Source organism: Meriones unguiculatus, chromosome 4 (genome assembly GCF_030254825.1).
Source record: "Meriones unguiculatus strain TT.TT164.6M chromosome 4, Bangor_MerUng_6.1, whole genome shotgun sequence".
Taxonomy (NCBI): Eukaryota; Metazoa; Chordata; class Mammalia; order Rodentia; family Muridae; genus Meriones; species Meriones unguiculatus.
In genome coordinates, this window is record NC_083352.1 from 102,873,772 (window position 1) to 102,895,417 (window position 21,646).

The window sequence follows — 21,646 nt, forward strand, 5'->3', positions numbered from 1 at the left end:
TTTCATCGGGAAAGTCAACAGTCAACAGACTCCCCTCATGATGAGCTCCTGCAAGCAAACACGACAGAGCTGTTGAAGATGGTGGCTAATCTGCATGAAGGATTACTTCCTGCCAAGTTCATCCAGATGTTTTCTTCTGTACACGCTTTAGCCACATACAGGTACACCGCAGACCCCTCAGGAGCCATTTGCCCCCTCTTGCCCATGACAGTGTGTGGCAACTCCATCATAAGGGGCCAAGCCAATGGGCACTGATCCTCTCAGTTTTTTACCAATCAGCTGGAAGAGTCTGGAGGGGCTGTTTGCCAGATGCTGCAGGAAGCCATGCCCACCAGCTTGGGTGCTGTCTGCCTGCTTGCTGTTCTGCCCATACCAGTTTGGTGCCCCTGGAGCCTGGTGGGCCCCTGCTGGGAGGCCTGGACCAGGGCTGGAGGCTGGCTTTATTTACTTTGTTTTTATATTTCTTAACAAATTTCCGGGTAGCCATAGGCCAATGAAACACGGAATTGTTTCTAGAAAGTGTAGTTTGGTGTGCTGACCTCACCAAGGGACATCTTGAGCCAAGGCAGTGCCTGTGATGATGACGGAGGAGGATGGACAGGGCTCCCGACTTTGGCTGCTGAGTCCCTGGGCAGTTACATGGTTCCCTGCTGCTTAGATGCTCGTGCTGCTGGGACCAGCTCCCTCTGTGAGGATGGGGGAGTGGCCTGCCCGTCAGAGGTTATACAGGCTGGGTGAGCAATGTCAGATGTCCCTGCCTCCTTTGCCTGCTCTTGCCTGAACAGCAAAGGTCCCCTGTGTTACTCTGTAGACCATTTCCTATGCTGATGCAGCTGAGATAGCCTGCTCCACTTGGGTTCAGGCTCACTGGTCCCCATGGATCACTCTTTTTTTTTTTTAAAGTTTATTTTACTTGTAATTATGTCTCTGTGTCTCTGTGTGCATATGTGCACATGAGCAAAGGTACTGATGGAGACCAAAAGATGATGTTGGATCCCATGGAGCTGGAGTTACAGGAGGTTGTAAACTATTCATGGGTGCTGAACTTAGGTCCTTTGCAAGAGCAGTAATTGCTCTTAGCTGCGGAGCCAGCTCTCTATTTCTCACCCCGTTTCTTCTGGGACAAACTCTTTTCTGTATATTTCCCCAGCATCAGCTCACAGTCCTAAAAGCAGTGTAGATGGAGATCTTCAGAACACACATTCAACACAGTGAGGGCAATGTGAGAAGACAACTTTGGAGTTCAAGTCCTGGCTGTGTTTGAACCTGTGACCTCGGTATCACCAGCACAGGATGAGTCTCCTCCCAGGAAGCTCACAGTCCCTCTGGGAGGCTGGGATTACCAGCTGAGCTCTGCTGGGGGCCAGACCTGGAGGGTGGGAGGAGGCTGTGTGGCTCTCAGGCCCCCTCACAGGGTATGTTAGAGCAGAGACCTGAGAGATGACACAGGGCAAGAACATTTGCAGGGAGGAGACAGGCTTCCCACCATCCATGGGCTCAGGGCTGGCAGCAGCTGCTTAGGCAGGTGCTTGAGAAAGGACAGGGGATGAGGGCGCAGACTCCACCTTCCGTCACTTTTTACTGTGGTTCTTGGTGGATCTTGGAAGCAGAATACTGAGTGGAAGCTGATAAAACAGTGTACTAGGCAAGCCCACTTCTCCAGAGAAGGTGCTGTGTGGGACAGTGGGAAATGAGGCTTGTCAGGGCTTGGGAGGAGAGAGGATGGGCAAGCGGACAGGAGAAGGTCCAGGGAATTCTGAGCAACAGTGTGATGTGGACACACCTCACACAGCTGTTTCTAAGAATGTGGCCCCAGCCAATTGCTTAATACCAGTGTGTCAACCTGGGCTATCAATCGAAGTGAACATGGCAGAAGATTTGAATAACAGAGCGGCTGGGCAGGGCAGGAGGGGTACACTTCCTGCTGTCATTCCACGCACTTGATTGGCTAGGCACAGTCAGGAGTACTAAAGACAGGTATCTCCTGCTCACTGGACCAATGGGGCTTTATGAGTGTGAGAAAGCCTGCATCAGAGGCCAGCACGAGGTCTCTTTCCAGCACGATGGTTGAGCTGCCCGCTGTGGACTTATGTGGAATGGACTCGGTCAGTGTTACAGTAACCTCACATCATGATGACTTTACATCTCTCACTATTGGGAAATCCCAGGGTGCTCTTTCTGTCTACAAAAAGCCACCCAAAGTGGACCATGTGCGGTTTTCATACCCCAGTGTGGTACCACTAGGCTCTCCAAATGAGTCTTTATTTAATAGTCACGGCACTGGGTAAAAACAGAAGTCAGAGGTGGGAAGCAGCTTAGCCAAGGTCAGGATCTGAGCCATCCACAGCAACTTGAGGTGCTTGAGCTTTGTCTAGAACCGTCCTGAGTCTGGGTAGGAGGGAGGTTGCTTCAGACAGGAGACAGACTTCTTCCCCAGGTAGGGGAGGGACTCTGGCTTTATGTATCAATAGTGGCCTTTTGCGTAAGTGAACTGCGCTGCTGTACTGGGCAATGTAGAGGTGGGAGCGGGAGGTAGCCATTCTTGGAGGGATATATCAGTTAGCCCTTGCAATGTTACTTTCAAGGGAGAAAACAAACAAACAAACAAACAAACATTCTCTGAAGAATCCTGAAATCCCTCCCACTTTCTGCTCCCCCCAAAAGTCCTTTCAAAATGGCTTTTCCAAGTGGTAAGAGAAACTGAGCTATGAGCATCCCATTAATAAATCTCACCAATCTCACTGTGGAACACAGCGGCTCTTAATTGAAGAAATCCCTAATGAATTCTCTAATCTAGCCACAGACATGTGGGTGCACTGAGGGCCTTCAGCACAGGGAACACACAGCCTCCTCTACCCTGCTTCTCCCTGCACCCAGAAGAGCAGCATGCTTCTCTCCCGTGCTGGTGCAAAGCTATGGGCTAGACACGGATGCTCTTCTGGTACTGGCTAGGGGGTTGCCTGAACCTCAGCTGGTAGGAGGGCTCTGGGCAGTATGGAGGAGCCATCCTCATGAACATCAACTTGGGAGATGGCATTCCTGAGGACTCTGGAGAAGCAGCCTGGCTGTCACCACTACTCTCATTCAAGACTGTGGAGTCCCTTGAACTCTGGGGAAATGGGAGGGATTTCAGGATTCTTCAAGGAATTTTCTTATTTTTTTTTTTTTCCTCCTTGGAAGTAACATTGCATGGGCTCATTGGAGACAACTATCATTTCCTGGAAATTCTCTCAGCTATCCACCCATTCACCCACCCCTTTATTCAGTATCGACCCATTCTACCCCGTGTCCTGCTGGCACTTAGAGGCTCAAGCTTGAATGGGAATAGGCATACCCCTCATTTGGGAAGAGGAAATGAGTGTCAGATTGTTAGTTGGCGCCTCAGGGTGCCCATATCAGCCAATATCAAGGCCAGTGCTCTCCCAGGGTGCCTGGCTATCCTTCCTCTCCTCCTGTCTCCAGAGCCATGATATCTCCTCAGGTGATTTAAGTCCACACCGTGTGCACTTACTGTGACTCAGTCTTGTCTTGCTTCTCATCTTCCTGTTTTGCTCTATAGTCTTCCAGAAGGAGCTTTGTAAGGAAAATAGACAGGTCTCTGTTCAAGCTCTTGCCTCCCGCCCACCAAAACAGGGCGTGGTTGCACGCTTTCAAAGTCTTGCAAGGTCACAGCTGGGTTTGTGGGCAACTTTGCTAAGCTCTGGTGAGACTGGTACCTTTTGGGTACACACCCTCCTGGTTCTCTTGACAATGGTGCTTGGGGGAGAGGGTGCTGCATGGGGTCTAGGGATCTCCTGGAGCAGGTGGTGCTCACGCTCTAGAGAGAGTGTTCTCTCTGTTTCATGGTCCTGTGGTTCTGAACCTTCCTTGGTTTCATGGTCTTGGGTTCTGCTGGGAATGTGTACCATTTCTAATCTGGGTAAGTGTGAACTAACACGCCCCTTCTTAGCCCTTGTGATGGATAATGACAATGCAGGGACGGTGGTGATGATGTTGAGTGACAGGGTGATGATGATGATGACGATGATGATGATGATGATGATGACTGTCAGAACTGATGATAACTGACAGGGGTAATGATGATGAGGACTGGCAGAAGTGATGATGATGATGATGATAATGATGACAGATGGAGCTGATAATGACTGACAAGGATGATGGTGATGTTGATGCATAGAGTGGGTGATGACTGACAGAGCTGTTGCTGAATACTGACCAGAGTGGTCTGATGACGGTGGTCATGCTAACGATGACGACAGATAGGTGGTGCTGCTGATGGCTGACTGACAGCAGTGATGATGACGACTGACAGGGGTGGTCCTGATGATTGACAGAGGTGATGATGACAGCGACATCAGTAGCTCTGGTACAATCGTTCGGAACTATGTGCCAGACCAGGGTGGCTCACAGTATCAGGAACCCCAATCATTTCCACTGTAGACATGGGGCAGAGAGGTTTACCACCGTCCCCTTTTTACATAGGCACCACCCAAATCTAAAATGCAGCCTGTGCTTCAGGGATATATTGTCTAGGCAGGGGACTCTGGGGTAGATGCCAGGAGACATCTCTCAGGGCATAGCATGCTGGCACACCTTTCTTATTCATGAGCTCCACATGAGCCTGCACCAGTACCACTGCACATGTATGTATGTATGTATGTATGTTTGTGCATATGTAGATACACCTGTGTTTGTGCATATGTGTTCTTGTGTGTGCGTGCACACGTAGGCCAGAGAACACCTTAGGTATTGTTCCCCAGACTCCACTCAGTACCCTTTCATTTGAGGCAGAGTTTCTCATTGGCCTAGAACTCACCAAGCAGTCTAGGCTGCCTCTGCCTCCCCAGCACTGGGATTACAAACCACACTCAGCTTCACTTTTTCTTACTGTGGTTTCTGGGGATGGACCTCAGGTCCTCAGTTGAACTTCACCAACTGAGCTATCTTTCCAGCCCCACCCTAAGTTACAGGTGGGTACTCCACAACTGTGAAACACAGCCTCTGCCCCAGGATGCATCACCTAGGCAGGAGGCTCCTATGAGGAACACCTCAGGCAGTTTCAGGTTACAGGCCCTGCCCCGGGCCAAGGCCTGCACGTTAACATGTCAGCCTCATGCAGGATGACACCATCAGCAGCCAGCAGCCTCCACGTGTGGTGCTGTGGGAGCAGAGGGTGTGGACCACATTCTCTCATCCATCGTCCCTGCTGTGGGCCTCTTGTCTCAACCCCCAGGGGCAGGGCTGCTGTCCCCTCTACAAGCTCTGATCACACACTTGGAATGGTGAGAAACATGCTGGAGTTGACAGCCAGAGCCCAGCGGCCCCACTGGGGCTGTGCCTTTAAAACAAGGAACAAGACGAGCGGGCTATTTTTAGAGCTGCCAACCTCTCTCTCATTAGTGTCTTGCACATCAGGATGGGGCTAATGAAATCATTTGTAATTAGGGCCCAGGTAGAGAGATGACTCTTTCTTGCCTGGAGCACCCCTCCCCCTTTCTGTATGTGGAGGGTAGATGATGGGTTCCAGGCCCCACTCTGCCCACTCTTGCTTTTCTCTATTCAGGGTGCTGTCTCTTGTTCTGCCTTTTCTTCCTGCTCTGGCACCATCCTTAAGGCTGCGGGAGGCACAGTCCTCCCTAAACTCTTACAGAAATGCTAAGGTTGTTTGGGAAGAAAAAGGATTGAAGCCCCAATAAGGCCTGGAGCCACCACCACCCCAACTTCTTGCCATCTTAGACGTGAGGGCACATATCTGCAACTCTGGGTAGGGGCACGTTGTGTGTGTCACGTTACCTACAGACGTGGGAAGAGTAGCTTCTAGAAGAGGAAGAAGTGGGGATTCTAGGTCTATGTGGAAACTTGGCAGTGGTATGCCCAGAGGTTGGCGGGGGTGGAGGTCTGGGTGGGATAGGGGTAGGGCGAGGGGATGGTCTGAGTTCCCTAGGGCTGAGGCAGTGGTAGCTGTTCGCCTGCCTTTCTGTCAGCTTCAGGGTTGAATCCAAATAGGAGCCTGAACTTTACCATCTGGGCTCTGCTGTCAAGGCGCCCACACTGGCTACCAGCCATTTTCCTAGAGTCAATAAGAAGAGGCCCAGGAAATGCAAACATGGCTTCCCCCATCTCTAACTCTCCTGGCAGCCCATGCTGGAATCACGACGGGAGAGCTTTTCACTCTGGTACACACACAATGCATAATTTCAAGGTACATGGGCGCCCCTTAGGATAAGCAGACCTGTGGGCACCTGAAAACCAAGGAATGAAACCTTTGGCATAGATGGTGTCTGTGTTGCTTGGTCCCTAATGCGCCAAGGTAGATCCTACCATGAGTCAAGAGCAGACACTCTAAGGAGGTAACAGTGTAGAGGGAACCTGGGCTGCTGGATGGTGGATTTGTTAGGGACCCCACAGCACCAGCTTCTGGGAAGGCCCCAGGAATGTCTGACTGATCCTAGGATCCAGGAAATACTCTTGATGGCGCTACGCTTACATAGGAATCCAAGGAAGGGTAGGTTATGACCCCACCAGTTAAGCCTACTTCAGGCAGAGGGACCAGTTCCACAGAGACCAGAGGCCACCAGGAACACCACAGGGAGTTCTTCAGAAAAAACAGGCCCACATGTAACAAACACGCTCTGAACTTCCTCCCAGCATCCGCCTAACATTCCCATAGGACCTGGCATTTGAGATGTGATGGGGGCTGAGTTTTGGGTCGGGTTAAAGCTGCTAATGAAGTCAGCATGGAAGAAATGGAAACACGCAAACACTTCTCATGTAATCTTTGACCTGATCCCTAAGTGTCCTCAAAGACCCTCCCCTCCCTGTCCAGAGAAAAACAGCAGATAGCTAGCTGACAACCGCTGCCTGTAGGGAGCCATTGTGTGATGTCTGTTATGTAAATGAAGAGCTTCTGCATGGTGATTATCCAGGATGATTTCAAGACAGGATCTCAAAAGACAGCAGCCAAACGCCTAAGACTTCCTGGATGTTTAGCTCCTGGGTGCAAATTAAAACTCGGAGAAAGGTCGGGGGACCAGGAGAGATTTTCCCCCCTCCAGTGGTTTCTTCTGGAGGAGGCTGCTCAGACTGTCTGCCACTTGGCCCTACCCACCTGCTCAGTCCATCATCCCTGCTCATCCATTTGCTTCTAGTGACTCTGAAGCCCTTGCCAAGAGCACGTTAGGGAACAATGAAGAAGGGTCCAGGCTTTTATTGAAGGAACATGCTCTTTCAGAGGAAGGTGACCTTTGGCTTAGATCCTTCTGGCTAGAAAGACTTGTTGGAGAGAAAACAGCCCATGCCAGCCATTCTTCTGTTAGGCTCCACCTCTGAGTGCACCTACTGTGTGCTTTTCAAGGAGTATTCATTCAACTGTGCAAGAGTCCAGGGCTTGGAGCTAGTGGACCAAGCTGTGTGCCCTTGTAGAACTTGCTGAACTTCTCTGATCATGTCGGACTTAGCACAACACCCAGAAGCTACCAGGCAGGAGCCTATAGCTGGCAGAGTCCGATTTGCCGCACTCACTGCGGTGAGAGGGGCTGCATGCCAATGTCACCTTCTCTACTCACAGAAGTGTTTGTGACAATTGAACCCAGGGGAACGCTCAGCACAGTACCTATAATTTGGAAACTTGCGGATTTGAGTGGGTCAAGGAGGAAAGTGAGCTTTCCTGCAGATCTTCTAATCACTTGGGAGAGGGAAGCAAGCCGCAATGTACAGAAAATAAGACAGAAGGCATGATTACAGAGCCATAGCTCAGCTCATCTCCCTGGCTGACATCACTAATCAATTTCTGCCTGTGCCTAGGGGCTGAGCCTATGGTGCTGGCACCGGGGCACAAATGCTTTACCATGAAGAACCCCTGAAGGCTAAATGTCCTCCAAACACACAAATCAGCTCCTGTCGGCAGGAATGACCTCCAGACCCTGGATGGTGCTGGCGTGACAGCCGGGGCAGCTTGCCCTCTCCAGGTCAGCCTCTCATTCCTTTGCTTCAGCGGCTGAGAACTACTGGAGGGCTCTGGGGTCAGCTCCTCATTCAGAGGCTGTGAGAAGCAGTTGCCTGAACTGTGAGGAAGCCCGCAGCAGCTGCACCTTTCCTGCATTTCAGGAAAGTAGGGTGCCTTCTTGCCCACTTCCTAGTCTCCCTCTCAACAGTTCCAGCAGAACAGAAACCCCCAGAAATCCTCTTCTTCGGGAAGGAAGCCAGAGGGGCAGCCCCTTGTCCAGTACTCCCAGGCTCCTTCTGGTGGGGCCCAACACACTGACTTTGCCTGTATCCTGGGAAAGGCTGTGTGATGAGGGCAGCCTAACACCTGGCTGCCTGCGTTTAGAATTCACAGCTCTAACAGGTTTGGGGATTTGGGGTGGCCATTATTTAGAGTAATGACTTAAAGATGAAGGAGAAATGATTTCTTTGGTTTGGGAGGAAAGAGAAGAAAAGCATGCATTTTTCTATTATTAAAACAATACTTTATGGTGCTGGAGAGATGGCTCTGTAATTAAGAGCATGTACTGTTCTTCCAGAGGGCCTGAGTTCTGTTCCCAGAACGCATACCAGGCGGCTCTACATTGCCTGAAATTCCAGCTCTAGGGGGATCCAATGCTTTTAGGCTTCAGGGGTATTTGCACTCCAATGCACATATCCACACATAGATGCATATTTAAAAATAATAAAGATGAGTCTTACAATAACACTTTATTCTAATTAGCTCACAAATAAAAGCAGCACATAGATGGTTCAAGGCAGTCTCTCAAACCCCTCACAGTCCCAAACACTGTTTCACTTAAACCCTCAGGCTTTGCCTAGGGTTTCACACCTCAGTGTCAAACTGCATAATTTATGCATACTTTGTTTCATGGTTTTTGCTATTTCAATATTCAGAAAGTTGGATTCACTTATCCACCATGAGAAAAGAAAAAGAAACTGTGATGGAAGGAAACTGGAAAGAGAAAATGGGCTTCTAGTCTACTCTCATGACCCATGTGCCCCTGACCTGCATCCTTACCCTCCTTTATAGATGTTATACTGTCCACATTTGTACTGTTCTTTTTTTCTCTCTCCTTTCTGTCTCTCTCTCTCACCTGGGGTTCATACATGAGGGGAACAAATCTTTTTTTTTTTTCCTTTCTGGGTTTGGGTCACTTTGCTTTATTTATTTTACAGGCTCATCTTTTCCTGTGAATTCCATGATTTCATTTTTCTTTATACTTGAATAATATTTCCTTCTGCACGTGAACCTCATTTGCACCATCTCTTCACGTGCTGCTGGGTTTCTAGGCTGGTTACATTTCTCCGTTAGCCCAGCTACCCCAGCGCACACACCCAGACACCTCCACAACCTACCGCTGAGTATTTGCATGTTTATGGCTGTTCTCGTCACAAAGCAAATGACATCGACACAGTTAGTGAGGCACTCTGGTTATTCCACAGCTGCTTGTGGTGCACCTGATGTTTCTGTCCATTCTCTGCTTTTCTCAAGATAAAACAGCGTGAGCTGTGGAAAACAAGGCTTAATTAAGCACACTGCCCCGGTGCTGTGGCTGATAGGCATCTTGGAAGTACTTAGTAAGAAGGCAATGTGGCACAGGTGTCTCCTTCCATGGTCAAGCGCTGAGGTGTGGCTTGCATCTTTTTATGTGAGTATGAACAAGATTTGTCAAGGCAAAACTTCAAACAACCCAGAGCTCTGGATAGAAGTCATGGAAACTCCCAATCGCATGTTGCCTTCAGATGGGAAGGCATTTCAACTGTCAGTCTGACAGTCTAATGGACCATGAGAGGGGAGTCTCAATTGAGGGGTGGTCCAAGTCAGACTAGCCTGTGGGCATGGGACTGACTTAGTTGTTAAAGTAGGAGAGCCCTGCCCACTGTTGGAAGCACAATTGTGTGGGCAGACAGTCCTGTGTGGGGAGCACAATTCTGTGGGCAGATGGTCCTGAGTTGTATAGGAAAGCATAAGCCCGTGAATGAGCCAGCAAACAGCTTTCCTCCCTCTTTGTTTTTGCATCAAGTTCGTTTGAGCTCCTTGTTTGATGTCCCACAGTGGTGGACTGTAACCTGTGAGCTGAAATATACCCCTACTTTCCTAAGTTGTTTTGGTCAGAGCGTAACAGCTCCAAAGCTTGGATGTGGTTCTGACCTGCTTCTGTCAGGACTGCCTGTGAGCCTGAGGACAGCCAGGGAGGGGCCTTCTCCACACCCCAGTTATGGCCACACTCACTGATGAGGGCATCTGTTCATCCGGAATGGGCCAGGGACCAGTGTGAAGGAGGCGTCTTAACTCATTAACCAGCCCGTAAAGAACAGCAGAGCCCAAGCAGGCAGGTGACAGAGTTCCTCAAATCCAAGGGCCCCCGAGAGCCGCTGCAGGAAGCCTAGGCGGGCTGCGCAGCATCTTCTGCAGCTGGTGCTGCTCACAGGGCACCAGGCCAGGGCACTGACCTTGCAGGCTCTCCACCAGGAGCAGCTGTGCAACTGGTGCAGCTGACATGGTTTAACTGGTTCTCTCTCACCCAGTGTGATGACCCTTCAGCCTTGCCTCCACCATGCGAGGTGCTGCTTAGCCATGGCTGGTGCTTCAGGACTCCAGATATGGCAGGACCAACCTTTCAAGGAGAGCAGGACTTGGGTGGCGCTGCTTGGGCATTGGCCCACATAGGATGGGAGTGAACAGATGGGTGTCTAGACCCCGAAGGGAAGTTCTTTGTCATCTGAGTTATGTCCCTCGACGCTCACAGCATCTATACAGATTTCCTTAATCTAGGCCTGTTCTGCAGGCAGGTGACCACGAGAATGGCAGGCGTTCTCTGGCACTTGACCATGCAGTGTTCTAGGCTCTGATACGCAGCAGTATCCTAAAGTACACTGGAGGCCTCCTTTGCTGGACAGAGTCCAGTTGGCCAGTCTTCATTGCTTTAACCCTGGGAAGTCACACCAGAGTGGGGTATGGGCACAGACTGGGAGCTCCCTAAGAGGGCCGTGTCCCTGGAAGCTGGCCTTAAAGCCATTGCAGATGGAGGCTCCCATTCCATGTAGCTTGTGGAGTCCTCAGCTTCGAGTTATTCCCAAAGGTCAGTCATTCACGGTCAGCTCAGTTATGGGACTGGGAACGTGGTGTGCCTGTCGGTCACAGCTTCCCTAACACAACGGGCCCAGAGACAGGAGTCAGTTTGTTGGAGGACACACAGTAAAGGAACATAAGAATACTTGTAGTTTAATTCGTTGGAAATGTTATGCTCTTATACAGTGTGTTCTGATCATATCTACCAACCCACCACAGGCCATGTTGGCGAAGGGGAGTGACACCTCCTCCCTTAGCAGATGTCAACTGCCAATATCTGCTTTGCCAAGGGTGGGCCTTGGGGGCTCCTCTCCCATCCATATTGGAAGTTTTGATTGGTTTGATACTGTGCAGATGACCAACCACAGCTGGTGTGAGTTCATGAACACAATGGCCATGCCACTTCAGAAGAGAGCATGTCATAGCACCGCTCTTCTCCATCCTCTGGCTATTACATTCTTTCTGGCTCCTCTTCCACCTGAGCCTTGGGTGGGGCAGGTTGGCTAGAGGATTCGTCTACAGCTGGGCACACAGTCACCTATGCTCATTATTTGGGCTGATTATGAAGGTCTGCCATAGGGATTTCTGGTTATTACTACTTTTCTCCCTGGAAAGTCCCAACTTGGCTAGCACGAACCTGGGCTGAGGAAACCATCCCATCAAGCCTAACTGGGGAGCACTGAGAGGCAGAGGCACACCCACCACTGGGCTTTTCAGCCCTCCATAGGTTTGGATCCACCCACTGAATCCCAGGAACCTGACGAGCATCAGGGGAGCTGGGAGCTGGCGGCCCATGACCAACTAGAACCGTCCTACTCAGCTTTTGTCTCAGAGTTTCTAATGTGTGGCTGGTGGCAAACTTCACACTGAAACACACAGATGGTCCAGCCTTATCTTGCTAATGAAAAAAGTCCTTATACGGCTACAAGAACAGACACAATCATCTGTTTTCCAACATTCTGAAAAAGTCTACAGAGGTGTAAGGTACAACGCAAATGAGGACAATTAGCTTGTGCCATCTGTGGGGAAAATAAGGCACCCCTGCCTCCCGCTCCACCTGCTCTTCCGGGCTTCCTGAGGATAGTGAGCAGTGAGCTTCGCCCCTGGGAAGCAAACACCTCCATTCATGAGCCTCCTCTGCTCTCTTTTACTTAAGAAACTAGCACCATACTCTTTTGCACACCTTGTGGCTGTAAAACTGGGAGGGGGTGGTCCCGTTCCTGACAGTGCTTTTGGACAGCAACGTTTTGGAGTGGCTGGCACGCCTATGGGTGCCGTGGTCTGTTATCTTAGTCTCTGTCTTCTCTGAGCTCTGACCCTGGGCCTGCCGCATGCCAGGTGGAGGCTGACTGGCAGCCAGAGGAGCTTGCAGCCTGCAGGGAGGCAGGCAGAACCGGGCTCAGCTTGGCCCTCCAGCCTGTCTGTTGGAGACCAGCCTTTGTGTAACTTCCATTACTCACTGGTACTGATGTACAACACTGTAACACCTCAGGCTTTGATGTTGTAGGGGATGGGGCTGAGGGCTAAGCATGACTGGAGAGATCTGGGGATCAAGCGGATATACAGCGCTTTTAGTGAAGCACTCAGGGTGAGAACAATGGGGCTTGTTCCCCCTGTGATCCATAGGCTCTTGTGTCTCTAGCATGGGGAGTATGTTGGGTGGTGGCTTCAGTACAAGTCCAGGGGGTCCAAGGTGGAAAGGAGGACTTATATCCCAATCTAGGAGGAGGCAGAAGGGACTGAAGTGTGTTTGGATGGAGTCTGGGCCAGCACTGGATAAGGTTGAAAATGTGCAATAGCTTCTGCTGGGAAGAAAGCCAGGCAGAGTCCTGGACACACATAAAGGCTAGGCTCAGCCAGCCAGCCAGCCAGCCAGAAGCTGTGAGGCAGAATGCCCCAGGGTGCCAGCACTGCCACCTTCCCAGGTATCCACATATGTACCACCAGGGGTCGCCATTATGGGAGCAAACATACCACACACACCTGTCAGGTCGGGGGCCCAGGAGGAGCCTGGCCCAGGGAAAAGGGGACAGCTTCTGGGAGGACAGATGACAATGAAGAGCGCCCCCACTGGGGACAGTCAGCAGCCCCCCCCCAAGAAAGGCTGATGCCTCCTGAACACGGTGAGTCATCATGGAAAGCAGGTCTGCAACCTGGTGCCAGCAGAGCCTTCAGGACCAGCTTGATCCTGAGAAGGTAAATCCCTGAGCTGCAGAGCAGCAAGGCAGCAAATAGTGCCTCTGAACCACTGAGAGGGAAGTAGTCCGTTATATGTGTTACTAAGCCACACATCACAGCACATGGTCACTTCCTAGGGCCAGAAATTCAGGGCTGAGAAATCCATGCCTCCATCTTGAAGTGAGAGCCTGGCATTCTGGGAGGAGTTTCTCTTCCCATCCCTATACTTCTATACCCTTCCTCTGCTCTGATGGCATCCACTTGCTTCCTCTGAGTGGTCCCTGTAGGTCCTAGAGCCAGCCAACCCTGTGGGCTGTGTTGTGGGCCAGGCAGGAACAAAAGGTAGGTAAGCTTGAAGATTGGACAAGGCCAGATGCACAGTTTAGGAAGGCCTGGGGCCCTACAGGGTTGTTGGGGGGGGGGCACTCAGCTCTTGTGTCGTCCCTGACGTGGCCTCCGACTCACTGAGATCCAGGGACAGTGCCAGTGTGTCCTGTCATCCATACCACCATGACACCCACTGCTGGGAACTGCATGCAATTGCCAGAGCTGAGGCTGAGCCCTGGGACCCTCTCCATCTGGATGGGAGAGGGTTGTGTGCACATCCCTAGCAACACTTCCAGAAGCTATGATGAGGAAGAAAGGGGAGCAGCCAAGAGCCATCTTGTCTTTAGATGCTTCCACACAACTCAGCCTCCACAGAGACCCATCAGCTAGCCCAAAGGAGCTGTTCCCTCACTGCAGCCTTGCTGCCCCAGTCTCCACAGGACCACAACCCCCTACAGTCTGACCCCTTCTGGGTCCCCTCCAGTGACCTGCAGCCAAGTCATAGGTCTCCTGTTGCAGAGACTCCCATCTTACTAGAATTCAGGATTCAAACTCAGTGCCAGCTGCTGCCCTACTGGGTCACCTAGATTCCCCACTGAGCTGATGGTCTGACAGCATAGGGCTATTTCCAGTAAAAGCAGGTACTACCAAGAGAATGATGCATCCTCCACCACCACCCCCTTAGTAAGAGGCAGCTTGCGGGTCTGTAGAACAGCACTGCTAGGCATTCCTCCTGTGCTCTAACATGGTGTGCCGAACATGCTCTTCTTTCACATACATTTCACTTTCACCACCGTCCCTCCTTCGGGTAACACCTGGCTTACCCACAGAGGAGGGCGGGGCGAGGACCCAGCGGCTTCACTGGGATGAGTGATCAATGATGGACTGGGCTCTATTCTCCCATCCCAGGGATTTTCTGCGGCTGACCGGCTGACCCAGGGCAGCGAGGAGCATCCTGAAAAGGATGCTGAGGCAGATTCTGAACCATGGAGGTCCCATGGGGTGGAGGGTGTGCCTCTCGGCCCAGACCAAGCAGTGGGTCTCAATGATGGCAGGCACTGGCACCACATTCATGACCCAGATTAGCTACTAAGTGCTTGGTCTACACTGGGGAGGACCTGTATCTCCAGCCCTATCCTCATGCCTGTGGTGCCTCCAGACCCTTCAGGATCGAGGGTTCAAGGGCAGCCTGCCATGCCCCTGGGAGTACAGACTGAAGTGTCTCCTGATGTTGACCCTCTCGGCCTCCATAAAAGGAACGAGCAGCATTTTCCAAGAAGGCAGAGGCCCAGACACTGGCAGGGAGGGCCTGTCTCTTCCAGGTGGGTGTGTGAGCGAGGGAGAGACTTCTCCATCATCAGGAGGGCTGGGCTGGGGCCCAGGGGTGCTGGGTAGGGACCACAGTTACCAGGAGCTGGAAAGATCCACAGGACTTGGGCACTGACCAGACTGGCCTCCTTCCCCAAGCTTGTCTGCAAGCAGAAGCCACGTGGTTGGAGGCAGGAGGTGGTGGTCTCTTGGGGTCCCTTCCTACTGCAGCCCCTCTAATTACTTCTTGTGTGTTGCTGGATATACCTCAAGTGCAGGAGAAGATTTCAGCACAATGGTGGGGTATGTTCCCTAAATGTTGAGTTCACAGCTCTACCAAAGCTCTGACACTCCTGTCCATCCTGAGCAGCCATGACAAAGTCTTAGGCAGGAGAAGAGAAAGCTGTGTGAGTGTGGAGAGGTCGTCATGGGCTCTGGTGAGAGAGGAATACGAGACATTTCTAGAATCATTCTCAAGATTTAGATTCTCTGTTCCTGGGGAGGAGATTTTCTCCAAATGGATGCTTGGCCCACTGCCTAGTTCTGTGAGGCAGGGGGCTGGCTATTATAGGGGCAGCCAGCCTCATTCTGGGCCAGGGCCCTGCGGATCCTGCAGCTGTGGGTGCTGCTTCTGGTGCTGGCCATCATGTGTTTGTTACTCAGCAGGGAGTGTCCCCAGCAGCCCCGAGAGACATGTATGTTGCCTGCCCTTTGCAGCTGAGGATGTGGGAGTCCTGGGGCAGCAAGCACTGTCTATAGAAGTACCAACTTAGGAGCAGGGGCAGGGGCATTCGCTTAGAGCCAGCACCCTCTCCTCGATGCTGTCCTTCTGGACAAGAGCCCAGAAGAGCGCTTGGGCCCACAGCAGGCTCTCAAGCACTTCCATTTGCAATGGGTTTATTTTCATTTCCCTGGCTGTGGAGAGTGCAAAGGGGGTGAGAATGCTTGGCAGAGTTCCAGGTCCAGGTAGCCATTCTCTTTAGATGGCCATATGTGCCTTACCATCTAGGGAACACGGAGTGTGGATTCCAAGGACCACCTAGACAGAATTATGAGGGCAAATTGTCACTTTCATAAGTGTTTGTGAAGTGGTCTGTGTACTAGATGAGAAAGAAAAGCCAGGTCTGTCTTGGGGAGCTGTCTGTTGGGGAGCTCAACAGCACACATCTGCCATGTGTCTCTGAGGCCTCTCTTTAGCCCCTACAGGAAGCACACCTTACCATGTAACAGCACGATGGCGTGCTTACGGTCAAAGGCAGAAGGTGGCAGCCACTGGCCATTCCAGGCTAAGCCTTAATGCTTACAGCAGACAGATATATCCCATGCTTCTGAGGTCCCGAGGGTACTAGTGGTCCACAATCATGGCACCAGTGGGGACCCGGCTTGGGGGTTACCTAATGGCAGTCAGGGAGCTGGTATAATTGCCTTGCAGTTGTGGAAACCACCATGCAGGCTTGCTTCACCTACAGCCCCTGTCCTTGTGATGTCCTGAGGAAACCCGGCTGCTACCTGGTCCAGTGGCTCCACCCTCACTCCTTCCTACCATCAGCCTCTGAAGAACTTCCGTTGGCTTCATGCATTCTGGTCATCGTGCTGATTACAACGGTCCCCGGTGTTACCATGGGAAGTGAGGGTTTCTCATAGGAAACCAAACAGCAGTTTCTGGCCAGTAGTCAGGATTTCAGGGGTGGAGGCTGGGGACAGCTGGGGATCTTTGAGTCCCTCGTGATCGCCATCAGTTCTTCTAAACCCCCTCCAATAAACATATTCCAAGGCAGCTTGATTGCTGTACAAACATGACTCAAGACCGTGGTGCCACAGAGGATCTGAGAGAAGGGAGGTTGCAAGGGGCTCGCTCCCTTCTCTACAGTCCTCTGTGTTTCCCATGCTATGAGCATGAGCTCCTTTGGGGGGTGGGGGTTGCTCTGCCCAGAGAGAGGAGCAGGAATGCCAATCCTGAATGCAAATGTGGGCAGCAGACCCAGTGCCTATCTAGAGAAATTACAGGAATTACATGGATGCAATGTGGCATTTTCAAGAGGCTCCTACTCCTCACATCACATCTAGGGAATCTTGACACAACTGGGGTATTTGACTTGGCTGTTGGTGATGTAATTTTTCACTGTTGACACATTGTATGCAGAAGAATGCATCCAGTGCCTTAAAAACCAGAGCCTCCGGCTAGTCTTAGCTCCCTCAACTCCCAATTTAAACCTTCCCTAGGTTCCGCCTCAGAGACTGTGTCAGCAGAGCAAGCAGCCTGCTGGAGCTTATACGCATGGGCAGTCAGGGTTGGGAGCTGCCGGGCAAAATCTCAATGGGTCTGCTTTTTCCACCCAGCCCCTACCCTTTGGATCCTTTGAAGTGATGGGAGGGCTGTTGCTGCTCTCTAAATAGCCCTGAACTAGGACTGGGAGATGGGGAGCAATGATTTCTGAAGACCCCGGAAGAGCACCTGCAGCTCTTGCAGTACCCTGGAGTCAGCCCCGGAGTTTCCAGGTTTCACACAGTGGACTCCAGGGATGTGTGTCATGCTACAAAGAACATGGGCTCAGGGGAGCCTCACACCCCTCGCTCCCCATTGGCTGGAGGGGCGTGGCCTTAGTATTCAACAGCCCTCAGTTCAAAGAACTGACCCCTTGATCTGGACCTTTGTGTGTGGACCTCTACCTCCACGTAGATGAGGACAAATGTCCCTCAAAGTCTGTCTAAAGAACTCTATCTCTCTCTCTCCTTCTCTGTACCTCTATCCCCTCCTTCTCTCTCTCTTTCTCTCTCTCTCTCTGTGTGTGTGTGTGTGTGTGTGCACGTGTTGGGAGTCAATATATAACAGAAAGTAGGGGTCCTTAAGCAAGGCAGGGCAGGGCAAGGTAGGGAAAACCAAAACCAGAACCCCTATTTCACCTCATATAAAGATGTAAAAGATTGTTTCCCTGGACTGCTTTATCCAGACAACAGATGGAGATGGGAGGTGACCATGACCACCCAGACAGCCTCCTTTCTTCTTCTGTGTGGCCTCCACACTGAGTTGAACATTCTGTCTTAGGAAACTCATGAGCAGGATACTCTCCACTCTCAGGGTGCACTGGCTAGGCATGTAGAAAAGCTCAGAAGCAGAGGAGAGGTACCCTACCACATCCTTCAGTCTGGGAAGAGGCCAAAAGAAAGCACGCACACCTCACCTGCCTACCCAAGGGTGTATTCTGCCCACTTGAGGGCAAAAACCAGGTTTTTCCATCCCCTTTGGTTCAGGCCCAGCCCCCAAGAGCAGCAGTGACGTCAGCACCCTCAGCCTGCCCTATCTCCTCCCATTCGCCTTTTCGTTTATTGAAAAGTTTAATTGGGAGTTCTGAAAGGTCATTATTAATATCTTCAAATGAAAAATACAAGGTGAAGTATCTCTGAGTAAATATTGTTAAAATCCAAAGTGCTTAAAATTAAAATGAAAAAGGACAACTTGGGGAGTGAGGCTGGGAGGGCAGGGAGGGGCACTGTGCATGCACAGTCTCAGCTCTGGCCCTAATGTGTCATCAAGGGCCAAGCCACACAGCTCTCCCAGGGTCTACCAGATGGCCACACACAATTGAACATCATTCTCCGTTGGTTTCTTCCTAGTCTTTGGAATCAGTCCTCCCCTCCTACCCACTCAACGTTGCAATGTTCAGCCCTAATCCCCGCCACTGTGTTCCCTCCTTTATGAAGATCTGCACCACTCCCGTTTTCTCAGGATGCTCCTGCCACTTGCCGCTCTAGTGGAGGCACTGTGTTTGCTGCCCATGTTTCCACACTAGCATAGGAGTTCTACGATGCTAGCATCCCCACACAGAGAGTGGCCTTCAGCTTGAAGTTGGAGCTCATATGCAGATAGGCAGAGAAGAATGGACTCAGCTTGTCCCAGCATCCTGGTGGTCAGCATCTCTGACCACCAGCAGCATGCATGCCATGTCCACAGAAAACTCGGCAAGGCTCCACCTCACCAAGGCAGGCTGTCAGGCACACCAGGCTCTGTCTGCTTTGCAGGAAGGTGACACAGGTCAAAAATCCTAAGTTTCAATCAAATAGAACAGCAGATTAATTGCAAAAACCTTTCAAGGTACTTTGGAAAAAAAAAATAAACACCATGAACTAGACACAAAAACCTGTGTCTTTTCTGAAGGTGGCACTACTAATAATTGGATTTACAGAGCACTCCTGAAGCCGTGGCTCAAGTAGTGTTTGTGCCGATAAATAAAATCATGTACAATTACAAGCAGCGGCTTTGCCTCACTTGCACGTCAGTGACTCTGAACCAAGGTTGCATGCTCAGCTTCCCCGTAAAGCAAAATAACTGCATCGTCATCACGCCGCCAGGCTGGTGATACGATCAGAACACATCTGCACTGCACCCAGGGAAGCTGGCTGTATGAGGGAGGGTGGCCCTCACTTTCTTCTACACCTCACTTTCCTCTACACATCGAGAGTCTGCAGGGCTTTGTCTCAGGGATCGGGGGTTCCAGGATCTCTTTGTGTCATTGCTACTGTGTGAGCTGGACACCCATTCTTGCCTGGTTCCAGTCCTTGGGGCCTAGTCTATGAGGACCACAGAGTGGGTGACCAGGAGACACTGCTTTTCTTTTTTCATGGTATATGCATACGTTCATGGGTTGTGTGCATGTGCGTGTGGAGGCCAGAGGTCAACAGAAGTTTTATTTTATTTTATTTTGACACGGTGTTTCTTTGCATATCCCTGGCTGTCCTGGAACTTACTATGTTGACCAGGCTGGCCTCAAACTCACAGAAATCTACCTGGCCTCCCAAGTGTTGGAATTAAATGGGAAAGGCCATCACATCACACCATCTTACTGTTTTTGAGACGGTCTCGTGGTGAACCTGGAGCTGGCCAGCTTGGCTAGACTGGCAGGCCAGCCAGTGTGGCAAGCCTCCTGTCTTTGCTTCCCAGTGCCGAGACTGCAGGCGTGTGTCACCTCATCTGGTTTTTTTACACTGGTACTGGGATCTGAACTCAGGGTCCTCGTGTCCCCACAGCCCGGCCACCACCACACAGTTTAAACGAAGTTCCTGTGCACATTGTGGCCAGGCTGGAAGGCAGACAAGGAGTCATCTTTCTTCAGGCAAGGCCATATAGGAAGGTTTGGTGTGACAGTTTTAGCAGGGTCCAGTGTCCATTTTCCTAAAGGAAGTCTGGGAGGTCCTTCCCCACAGGATAGTACTGCAAACAGTGAGCTTGGCCGCATACTGCTGGTGTTTGGGCCGTGCTGGCCTCTCTTATGGGTACTTTACACACCTCATCATGGTAGCATTGCTCGTACTCCCATTTCTTCTAGGGGGCACTGAGGACAGTGGGTGCTCAAAAGCTGTGGAGTGGTGTGGACCCCAGGCTCTGTTCTTATGTGAGTCATGTGCAAATGAATTTTAATCTTTGAGCGTGTTGTGTCTTGCCTCTTGTCTCCTGTGAGCATGGGCCACTCTGTGCCCTCAGCCTCTGTCATATCTTCATATCCATGCTAAGTTCAGGAAGGAGGAGAAACAACCTGATCTGGGCTGGAGGATGGAGAACTGCGAGTCCATTGGAGTCAAGGGCCTATCAGAGCTGAGGGCCTATTGGATCTGAGGTACAGCATGACCCCAGCAGGCAGCAGACCAGGCTGGCGACCGACCGCTTCTTTCCTCTCTCCCCTCACCATGTGGGCAGGCCTAGCTCTGCAGAGGAACTGGTTATATGTGGCCAGCCACATTTGGAGGGAAATGGGCTTCCAGGGCCCTGCTAATTCAGACTGTGCTCAGCTGGTGGCTTCCTCTGTCCATGGCCTGCAGGCTGCATGTGTCCCATGATGCTACGGATGGGGCCCAAAAGAAAAGCTTACTTAAAACATGAAAACAAAAATATTTTTTTTGGTAACTTGGCCAAGTCGTTCTTGAGCAAGCACCTGGTAGATGACAGCGACACGTTGAGGTGTCAAAGGTTAGGCACAGCTACCTGAGGCTCTCCCTGTGTGGCCTCCCCACAGCCCCTAATCAGGGATCACTAATCAGGCATCAGTCCTACGTTAGCACGGCCAATCTGGAGGCTGGGCTTTGAGGCATTAACATTCTGTGCTCAGAAGCGGTTGTTTCCATCTTCCCATTCAGCCAAGCAGTAAGAACGCCACACAGATTTTCTGCACCTATCCAAAGAAATTTATCTTTCACACCCTGCTTCGTGCCATATGTTGGGCACTGAAGGCATGAAGGATTTGGCTGTCAGTCTCTGAAGGCGTGGAGGCCTTACTCCAGCTCTCCTTTGGAGAGTTAGGCTGAGCCTGTGACATTTTACTTTCCCTCTGTCAGCACTCTCTCCTATGCTTCACCCACTGACAGCCCCAGCCTGTGCCTGGGGCTCCTCTACTCTGCAGAGGGTAGTGGCTCACCCTCCCGGGATGCCAGTGTTGATGCTTTCGTGTGGCCTCGGGGCTGTGTGGATGCAGATCCTGGGTCTCCGCCTTTGTCTTATTCTCAGTGTTGTAGGGTCTGGTAACCGGTGAGACAATGTTTAGGAAGTATCTCCCATGTTGCCTGGCAGGAAGAATGATTTCAGTATTTACACCTCGTATTTCCCCTGCTATGAGATCATCTTTCTGCCGTGAGACCCTGACCTTGGGAAGGGTTAGACCAGGGACAAGCCAGTGTCCTCTCTAACCCGTCTCATCCCTGACAGTAGGGACATGTGCTAACTTTTGACCAAAGCATCCTATCACATTCTGGTAGGTCCAACAGTGACTGTCACTATGGTAGTCA

The 21,646-nt window shown here is 51.3% G+C and overlaps 1 protein-coding gene across 2 annotated transcripts in view; it reads right to left on the reverse strand.

The window, feature by feature from the left end:
• The window catches only part of Cdh4 (cadherin 4), a 451,285-nt gene that overhangs the window by 127,264 nt on the left and 302,375 nt on the right, over positions 1-21,646 (reverse strand). The gene's annotated exons all lie outside the window — the stretch shown is intronic.